General features: G+C 34.4%; 2 non-coding genes across 2 annotated transcripts; both read left to right on the forward strand.

Moving 5' to 3' along the window:
• The first annotated feature begins 10,226 nt into the window (after nucleotides 1–10,226).
• LOC127098769 (small nucleolar RNA SNORD36) lies at nucleotides 10,227–10,311 on the forward strand. The gene has a single exon (XR_007793468.1). It is a non-coding gene; the product is annotated as a small nucleolar RNA SNORD36 (small nucleolar RNA).
• A 160-nt stretch (nucleotides 10,312–10,471) lies between these two features.
• On the forward strand, nucleotides 10,472–10,556 carry LOC127098746 (small nucleolar RNA SNORD36). The gene has a single exon (XR_007793446.1). It is a non-coding gene; the product is annotated as a small nucleolar RNA SNORD36 (small nucleolar RNA).
• Nucleotides 10,557–11,287: the final 731 nt, after the last annotated feature.

The raw sequence follows: 11,287 nt of genomic DNA on the forward strand, positions 1-11,287 counted from the left end.
GATAAATCCATTGCCTTTTTTGATGATGGGAGTTGGATAGATTTCAACGCTATTTTTGCTTTGCACGTCTATGGGATAATGTTGTTTCCTAGTATGGAAGACTTTGTGGACCTAACAACTGTTCATATATTCCTGTCCAAGAATTCAGTTCCTACGCTTCTTGCTAACACTTATTACTCTATTCATACGAGGTCTCGGAAGAAAAATAGTATTATTGTGTGTTGTGTTCCTCTGTTGCATTGGTAGTTTATTTCACACCTACCTAACAAAGGTCCTTTCGTCGAGAATAAGGACAATATCAACTAGTCTAAGAGGATCATGTCTTTGACTGCTGGTGATATTATGTGGTACTCTAGAGCCTACGACGATGTCAAGGTTATTATGAATTATGGAACTTTCCCCAATGAGCCCCTCATAAGTACAAAGGGTGGAATCAACTACAATCTAAGATTAGCTTTACGTCAGTTGGGTTATCTGTTGTTGTGCAAGCCAAATTCCGAGCATGTGGAGGAGTTTGTTTTGTATGAAGGGGTTGACAATCTGAAGTTTCTAAGGAAGATCTTAAGAGCTTTAAGAGAAGTCCGTCCTCAAGGAAGATTTAAGTTAAGGAAGAAGAATTACATTTCCAAGGAAGCTTATACACAATGGGTTAAGGAGAGGGTTGAAGAAATTATGTTACTATTTCCGTTTGAGCCATCTATGAATGTCCTACAGTCTGTGCTTACAGTTGTTCCTAACTTTGAGGTTGGGAAGCTCAAGGAGAGTATCAGGATCCTAGAGAAAGAGAATGATGATCTTCGATATAATCTTGGTAGGCTTACAAGGGAGAAGGAAGACCTGAAGCTTAACCTCAACCAAAATAGATCCATGACATACCAAACGGTGGAGGAAGCCCAAGAGGAGCAGTTTAAGAGGAGGAAAGTATGTGACGCTTTGAAAGGGACTATTGACAGTTTGTTCATCAAGAAGAAATAAATCATCGACGCCCAATATCAAACATGCAAGATGGAAATCAGTTGCCAAAATCAGCTCAAGAAGCTTCAAGAACAGTTAGAGAGTTGCAAGAAGGAGTTAAAGGAAGAAAAAGTTCGTACTAAGCAGTTGGATGTTTCTTTATCTCAGCACCAGATAGAACTCGACAAGCAGTTTGAAGATATTTGAGGGTTGAAGGATCAAGCGCATAAGAGTAGAGAGAATACTGATAAACTTCAGCAAAAAGCTACGCATTGGGAAAGAAACATTCATCATCTACAAGTTCTTTTGGATCAGAAGGAAGAGGTGCTACAAGACCTTTTGAGTAGTCCAACTCAGTCTATACCTTCAAAGATACGCAGTAGTGGTTGACCCAATCGTAGTAGTGCCAAGATTCAAATCAGACCAATCATAGCATGCCAACGTGTTTTTTCAAACTTCTTGACTGTTGGTGCCTTATTTCATTTATTTCCTTTTTCTTTCAGTTCATTTCTTTTCCAATTAATTTCTCACTCATTTTTAATTCAAGTTGATCCAAATTTTTTACACAAGGTCTTTAAAAATATTTTCCATCGCATACATTTTTTAATCTTTTTTACATTTTTGGTTATTTTTATTTCTTTTTTCTTTTTTATTTCCTTTTGATATTTATTTTAAAATCATTTTCAAACATATTTGCATCCAACTTTTAAGATCTTATCACTTGTAATATTCTTGACTTCTCATAATTGTTTCAACCATTTCTTTTACATTTTGATATTTGATTTGCATTTTCTCTTTATTTTCCATTTTAAACCATTTTAATTTCCATTTTAAAAAAAAACCTTTTTATTTCATTTTTAATTCAAATTTTGTCATCTTTTTTACTTTGCTTGAGTGATTGCTTGGTTGATGAGATATTCAAAATTCCAAATCATTGATAAATGGTCTCTTGGTTGATTCAATCTTCTCTAATTCAATATGTTGATAGATGATCATTTGATCATATTTTTGACACTTTGAGTTAGTGATAGTTTATCCCTTGGTGTAACATATGTTTGAGTCCTTTGACTTGTTAATAGATGATCCTAATATGGTGACTTGAATTCTCCTTCTAACTTCTTACACCTAACATCTAACTTCTAAACCTATAACACTTTACATTATTAGAATTTATCTTCTTACAATTTACTTTTATGTCTCATTATTCATCATCTCACTTCATACATTATTCATCTTGTCTTACTTATCTTATGCTTCTTATCTTGTGTTTAGTTTGCTTGACAATCTCAATTAATCAAAACATGATAAAATAAATAGACTTTATCCTTAAGACTCATGCTTGACTTGGAGTGATGTTGAAGACTTTGGACTTATGACTTAAACCTATGTTTGATTTGGAGTGACCATTGGACTCATTGACCTCTTGATCACTTACACCTTGTTCCCCTGTTGAACTTTTGAACTTGTTATCTTGTCATCTTGTTTATTGTTCATTGTCTTATGCCTCTGGTTATCACATTTATTTGTTTAGGTTAGCACACTTTAGTACACACATGTCTTACTCTTAGGCTACCTAACAATGAGACATAGGTTTATTACACTTTTACACCCATATGGCTTACTCTTGGGCTACCTAACAATGAGACCTGGGCTTAGTACACTTTTTCACCCACATGGCTTACTCTTGGGCTACCTAACAATGAGACCCTATGCTAGTCTTTATATGATCATGCATTGTGTGTTTTTATCCTTCTCCTTCCTGTCGCATCCGCGAAAAACAACCGGCGGGAAAACAAAACAAACAGAGCCGCCACCGTGCGTTATTTATCCCAAAAGAGGGAAAGGAAACGCTCGAAGTAAACCTTGAAAGGAAATGGTCTTACGACCGAAGATTGCAAGGATCGAGAGTCGGTTACGCAAGGGGAAGGTATTAGCACCCCTCACATCCGTCGTACTCGACGGGATCCACGCTCAGAAAGAATAGAATAAGGTTGCTAAACACTGCTCAAAAGAATGCACACACACTGGAATAAGACACAGATGGAAGAAGAGGGGGGAACGGGCTCGCTAGGATATCGCATCCTATGCCTACGTATTTCATCTGGAATGAGAATCAGAGCTACCGTAGTTCGGCTAACGCACGCCGAAACAAAACACACGCACAGATGCTGAGACGTCAAAAGAAACACACAAATGGAAACAGACTGCCAATGGCTGGTCTTACGTCCGACTCCAAACAACAAACACAAACAAGGAAACCGAATGCCAATCACTGGACTTACATCAGACTCCACACAAACAAACACAGGAAACCGACTGCCAATCGCTGGACTTACGTCAGACTCCAGGAAAACAAAAGGTTAAACGGACGCTGAGTCGTCAAAAGCAACAAAAAGTTGAACAAACAAGCTAACGGGGAGTCTGGAACTCGAGCCTGCTAGCTGTCAAGCAAACACACACAAAAAAGGAAAAGGGTGCCCGGAGAGATCTCGCACGATCTCCTGCCTACGTACCTCATCTGGTATGAGGATCAGGGCGACGTAGTACCCCTGAACAGGGGAGAAACTTCTATCCTAACCAGAGACTGGGAAATGACAAACTAGAAGGGAGACTGACTCGAGCCCAATAGTTATCATGTAATCCACAACAGTCCTAGGTTGAGGTTTCTAACAAGAGCTTGACTCACACAGGCAGTGAGTCAACTCAAGTCTATCTCTACGTACGTCAACTTCCTCAAAAGTTGATCATACGACTCCTACAAAAAGGAGATGAGAAGCTAAGCAGATAAACATCAAAAGCAAATAGCACACACTATACACAACCAAGGAGGCTCAAGCAAGGTTAGGTTTTAGTCAAGGGGTCATATCGACCTTGACAAACAAACCAACTGGAAATGGGTGTTTTGAGCTCTTAACCCTAACATTGAGAGTTAGGGTGAAGCAGATGAAATGGGAAGTGAGGATAAGACCTCACAGCTCTTATCCCTGGCTTGGGAGAGCTTGAATCAGAGAATGTGTGGGAGTCCAGAATGTGGGACTCTATTCCACATGTGACTGACTCTATGGACAAGATTTTGGGCTTTTGTTCAAAGTGCATCAACACAGGGTGTGAGCAAAATGAATGACACCACTAAGTAGCAGGGGGTGGATTGCACGCCCCTTTTATCTGCCAATTGCCTCTTAAGAGGACTTAACCTGCTTGGCACAAAATTAAACAACCACAAACATTGCCTCTTAAGGAGAGCTTTAGACAGGTGCCTGCCAGTAACAGCAGGTCTTCCAGACTACATGAAGATTAGGAATTATACCTACGTGGTACGCCAACCACAGCAAAGCACAGCAAAGTTCAAATGAACTTAAAGCAACTTAGGTACCTGTGGAAACATCTAAACCAATCAGTACAAAATCCAGACAAGCAGTCAACAGTTAATATCAAACAGACAACCCAATATGCAACACATAAGCCATGAGGCAAACTCAAATGAGTTATCATCACCCTACAAAACAGCAAGTGTTAGCAATCAAAAGCAAATATCAACATCCAAATGATGAAGCATCATCAACCATGGAACTTGGATGCTTAAACCTGAAATTCAAAGCTCACATGTAAGCAACAAACCACTAGGTCAAAGCCTAGGGTCAAAGGTGAAGAAAAAATTTAAAACAGGAGCTGAAATTCAACACAATGCAACTTCAAACACATATTAACATATCCTAAAAAGGATCACATCAGAATCATCAAGCAAGGCCATGTATCAAGCAAGAGAAGCCAAAGACAATTTCAAAGCTCATATATGATCATCATGAATGAAAATTTCAAATCAAAACAGAAATGATTCAAATAATTCTGGAAAAATTCATGAACATTCAACACATCTAACATGATCATCACACAAAAAATCAGAAGCATCAAAGATCAATTGGCATGGAAATTAAATGGTACAAGTTGATCATCCAAAGGTGTGACACAAATTATCACACCATGCAAACACATGCATAAAACAGAAATGATAAATGGGAAAAATACCAAACCAAGCCCAAAACATTCATAAATGTGTCTAGAATCAGCATATAAAATTTCAAGTCCATTGGATTAAAATCAAGCATTTCACAATAGAAAGACCAAGGCAAGGTCACATATGCATACATGATCAATCAACCTAGAGCAAATAAAATTCCAGCCATGCACAACTTCAGAAAAAATCATCATAAAAAACTAGACATCTCAAGGAACAATTAGCAAAAAACCAGGTATTTTTTGGATCATTTTTCAATTTGATATACATTTTACAAGTTGGAAAAAATAATGAAAATCAAGATGAACATATATTGGAAATTTGGAGGGAAAGGCAATAAAATATGAATGGATTTGAATATTTGTCTTCGCTGGGAATCGAACCAGGTTGAGATTCAAATGAGGAGCGCGCCTAGCAATGAAACTACGTCGTTTTGGCTGAAAAGCCCTAGGGAAATAGCGGCGGTTACAACCGTCACAAAAACCGACACAAATGATGAATCTTCATCTTCTTCATGAAGAACACGAAGAACACTCATGAACTTCAATGGAGTTTTTCCAGATTTTTCCAGATTTCCAGAAATGCTCAGATTTTCAAAAACTTTATACCAAAACGAAGCTCATGCAAAGGAGATAATAGATCAAGCATCAATTAATCCTAATTCAACATGATTCATGCAAATCGAAACAAATAAAGTTTGACATGTGAAACTTCAATCAAGCATATCTCTCTCAATTTTTATCCGAATCGCACGAAATTTATATCAAAACAATCAGCAAAGCAAGATCTACAAGAATATCTACATGAATTGTGAAATTATGAAGCTCGAAAAACTCACCTCTTGAAGAGCAGTTCCTTGTTTTGCACGATTCAAAGCTCCAGATGATCCAAATCAGTTCCAGAATGCTTGTGATGATGTTTGATGAAGAAAAGGAAGCTTGAGAACGTGTAGATCTAGATTAATAATCAACTTCCATCTTTGAGTTTTGAGCTTCAAATGCTTGGTTCTTGCACGAATTCAACAAACCAATACTTGATTCACACTCTAATCAACTCACTGATTATGAATCTTCAACAAAAACAAGGTGTTATGTTGAAGGATTTTGAAATTTGGTTTGAAGAAAATTTTGGAGGGAGAGAGAAACTAGATCTAGAAATGTGAAATTGTGATTAACCTCTTCAATTCTGTTATGATTAGAGTATATATATCCTTTCCTAATCACCTTGTTAATCCATGTTTAGTTTGGTTAATGAAAATAGGGTGTTTTGCAAAAAATCAAAATTGCATGGTGCATGTACTAATTACACGTGAACAGTACCATTCCTTTGATCATTTTCACTTAAAATCCTTTTTTTAAACTCAATGGCAATGGTAGAAAGTCCATACAATGCACCATTTTTGAATTGGCCATTTTCCCTCCAAAATTGACTTGAAAAATCACATGATTATATGATGGAAATTCATGCAATGTGATGAATGTTTTGGAAACTTCATGTCATGACAAGAAAAATGCAAAAAGAACCACTCAATTTGAAGCTTCGGATCAAAAGTTATGCTTATTTCAAGTTCCATGTATACTTGGCAATGATTTGACCATATCTCTTCAACCATTCATCATAAATTCATGATCTTGGACTTTTTGGAAATGGGAGAAAGAGATATTAAACTTTCATGTTGGACAAAATTTCATTTGAAGCTTCTTTGATGATGCAAGATCCAGTTGAATTTGAATCAAAAACTTTCCATTTTTGGAAACTTTCAATTATAGGTCACTTTCCATTTTTGAAAACTTTTGACTTGACCTCAAATTCTTCAAGATATGCATTTGACATGATTAGTAAACCTCTCTTGAGCATGAATGAGATGTTGAAACTCATTTCTCCACCTCCTAGCCCTCAGTTGACTTTCTGTTGACTTTTCTGGTTGATAGATGATTTGAACATGCACAGATAATTTTGAGCCTCAACCACTTGATGAAATGGCTCCAAAATGAAACCCTAGCTTGTAAAATCTCAATAAAATGATCATGTGATCCACACCATCACCAAATACCTCATCTCCTTAAAGATCCCTGACTGGTAGAATAACACTGATTAGGGTTGACCAGAGGTCAAAACCCTAATCCCAAAGAACATGATCAGGCACAATGAACCTCTTGAAGATGATAAAACCATGATGATGATGATGCAACCTTGCAATCAAGATAATGCTCAACCTCCTTGAAGAACCAATAAAACCCTAATTGAAGCACAAAACCCTCAAATGGCTAGTGATCAACCCATGAGACCCTCAAACTTGAATCTTTTAACCTCTCTATCTTCTGATCAAGACTAAGGAGGATGACTTGTTTATTTCCACATGATATGCAAAGATGCAATGCCTAATGCCCTAAAAATGAAATGCAATATGTTAAACTAGTCCCAAGAGAGGAGGGCAAATTTTGAGGTGTTACACTTCCCTTTAATTTAGTTTGATCAAATTCCATTTGATCAACTAAATCCTTTGACTTTGCACACATTCCCTTTCTCTTTGTCAAGTGACCATAAGTCTCTTGGTCACTTGAGCTCAAGCTTCCCAACAAGTACAATACCTTTATCTCGGGTCAAGGCATCAACCATCAAGTTCATCCCTACAGAGCATCTCTGAGAACCTATTCAACAACTTGTCAGACACTAACAAGGATTGCATGTCATGAGCCTTAAGCAATAGAGAAGGGGTGCGAGGGAGCATTTCTATCCTCATTCTGAATATTTTAGGTACAAGATGAATGACCTAGTTGCTAAAAGTATTCATTTTTATTCATGGACTTTAGTGCAATTCAAGTCAATTAACTATCAAGTCTGCAACTAGCCCTGTGACTCACCATCTCAAGTTCCTTTTGGTTTAAACACCACCATTTGCTTTCCTCAATTTGGGTTAATCACCTTCATGGTTGACACCCCATTTCTTGGTTTTGACACCATCTTTTATCTTTCTATTCTTGGTTATGACACCACAATTTGGGTTAATCACCTTCATGGTTAACACCTATTTTCTTGGTTTTGACACCACTTTATCTTTCTGTTCTTGGTTATAACGCCGCAATTTGAGTTAACCACCTTCATGGTTAACACCCTTTCTCTTGGTTTTGACACCACTTTTATCTTTTTGTTCTTGGTTATGACACCATAATTTGGGTTAATCACCTTCATGGTTAACACCCATTCTCTTGGTTTTGACACCACTTTTATCTTTCTATTCTTGGTTATGACACCACAATTTGGGTTAATCACCTTCATGATTAACACCATTTCTCTTGGTTTTGACACCACTTTTATCTTTCTATTCTTAGTTATGACACCACAATTTGGGTTAATCATCCTCATGGTTAACACCCCTTTCTTAGTTTTGACACCACCTTTTATCTTTCTGTTCTTGGTTTTGACACCAAAATTTGGGTTAATCACTTTCATGGTTAATACCCCTTTCTTGGTTTTGATACCATTTATCTATTTCTTTTTTGCCTTGGTTTAAACACCTCTTCAGTCAGTTTTTAATCTTTTCCGATTTAAACACCTCCGCCAATCTTTCTTTCAGTCTTAGTCCTCTGAACTACGGAGCTCTGACTTCTTTATTTCACTATGAGGATAGGTAGGCACGAGGATGTGAATCCTTGGTGAGACACTTTTCTTTCTTTTCCCTCATTCTTTATTTGGTTCCACGAACTACGAGGCTCTTACTTTCTCATTGCACTATGAGAGTACGTATGCATGAGGGCCTCAATCCTCCTCGAGCACTCTCTTTCTAACCCATTCTCCATTTTGCAGGTACATGAAGATAACAACACTCATCTAAGCAAATAACAATCAAAATGGTTCCCATGGAGTACCATGGATGTGAGGGGTGTTAATACCTTCCCCTTACATAACCGACTTCCTTATCCATTTATGTTTTTCCTTAGATTTTATCGATATTTTCCCTTCCCTCTTTTGGAATAAATAAAGTTCGATGGCGACTATGTTGTATGTTCGATCGTGCAACGCGTTCAGGATCGTGTTAACGTATACAGTAGTGTTATGTGGAGATAGGATGTATCATGTGGGCTCTATCTTTAGAAAAATATAGGAAAGATGATTTCTCAACATGAACAATCCAAAACAAACTCGCCTGCCTTTTTTTCTCTCTCCCAATTTTCTTCTTTTTCTAATTTATTGAGAGGATTGAATGGGTAAGGGCGCCATTTTGATTTCTTTTGGATTGGCTCTATCCTTTTTCTCTTTCAATCAACAACTTAATATATTATACATGTGCTATTAGATTTTCTATTTTTTTCTAAAATCTAAAAATGTTTATTCGTGTTTTTTTTAAAGTGAATTAAATTTAAATTACTTAGAACAAATAAAATCTAAATAATTTCAAATAATCAAAATAAAATCAGAGGGATTCCCTATTAATTCTATTTATTTAATTTGAACGTTTTGACACAAAAATAAAAATAAAAGGTCTCAAAATAAATAAAAATCGGATGCAAAAATTCTCAAAAAATTAAAATGAATGCACTAAAATGATCAGTGTGAAATAAACCTATGAAAAACAGACAGTTTTCGATATCAGCGTGAAATAAACCTATGAAAAACATACAGTTTTTGATCAAATTTTGAAGTAATAAATGTCAGGTTGATAAAGCACAATATATATATATATATATATATATATATATATATATATATATATATATATATATATATATATATATATATATATATATATATATATATATATATATATATATATATATATATTAATTTTGGAGAGATTAAATTTTTTAATTTCCATGCTTTTACATCCATTTAAATGTATTTTTTAATTACTATTACATAAACTAATTTTATTCCTCTAACTTTTAATTTTTTAAAATTACTTTTAATATTCATTGAATTTTATGTTTTTAATTATCGAGTCTTTATATTCATTGAATTTAATTTTTTTATTTATTTAGTCAAACTAATTATTCTCCTAATAAAATTTAATTTAATTTATTTTAATTATTTATTATTATCATTGAATTTTATATTTTTAATTTGGCCGTTTCGAAATTCTAAGTGATAGGTTTAGCCACTTTGCTGATATATAAATAGCGGCATTAGGGTTTCATGAGTTTATTATATATTGAAGCACTAATCTCCATACTCTTTTCCTTTCATCCTTTCTTTTCTTCATATTCATTCATTCATATTTTAATTTTATTTTTATTAGGTTGAAACTATGATATGATTTGAGCAGATGATGAAGAAAAGTGATTAATTGCTTATTGGTTATTCCATGAAGCTTTCATAATCGAGCTTTTTAAAACTGATGCTCAAATCACATATAGCCTTTTTCTTCTTCAAAATGTTTTTTTTATTCATCCTACAACATGTTTTCGCATAAATATTTATTTATTTTCAGATCTAATAATTCTGAATAGATTATACTGTTTATTTGATTAATTTAATATTGGTGGTTTGTGACTATGAGTATTTGAGCAGATGATGAAATAAAATGATTAATTGCTTATTGGTTATTCCATGAAGTTATCATAATCGAGCTTTTTAAAACTGATGCTTAAATTATATTCAATCACAAGCTAATTTTTTTTTTCTTCCTAAATATTTTTTTATATCCTCCAACTTTTGAGAGACTATTTTAGTTTGTTTTTCTTTGTTATTTTCATGATTCAATATTTGAGATCTGTGAATACACCTAGATTGAGTTAAATTTTTGGAGTTAACTGTGCAAAATATTTTATAAGACTTTTGGAAAAAAAATTGGGTCATATATGTCTGGTTTAAAAAAATTTGGATAATCTGTATCTGATTTTATTTAAAATACGGTCATGTAAAGTAGAACTCTACGATAATATGTCTTATAGACTTTCAAAGACGGCCTTCTCAGAGAACGGTTGGGTATTATTAAATCAAATTAAAAAATCTATTTTTTATTACTAAATCAAATTAAAAAACCTATTTTTTTGTTTGGTTTAAAAATCAAATCAAATTGATGAAAATTAGAAGGGTTTTATTCTAATCTCGATTTTACTTTTTAAGAATCATGAATCAACCAAATGGTTATATTTATCCACTTGGAGAAGTTTTAAATGAATGAAACTCAAGATAATTGATTTATCATAACAAATAACAAATGGATGAAATGCAACAACTTAAATAAGATATGAAAATATAAAATATTTTTGTTGTTTTCTTTATTAATGAAATTATCAAATCAATCTTTTATGGTTTGTGTGTACATTTTAATTTTTAAAAATTCTTATACATCTAACTAGAAGTGTGGTTAACATA

Source organism: Lathyrus oleraceus, chromosome 6 (assembly GCF_024323335.1).
Source record: "Lathyrus oleraceus cultivar Zhongwan6 chromosome 6, CAAS_Psat_ZW6_1.0, whole genome shotgun sequence".
NCBI lineage: Eukaryota > Viridiplantae > Streptophyta > Magnoliopsida > Fabales > Fabaceae > Lathyrus > Lathyrus oleraceus.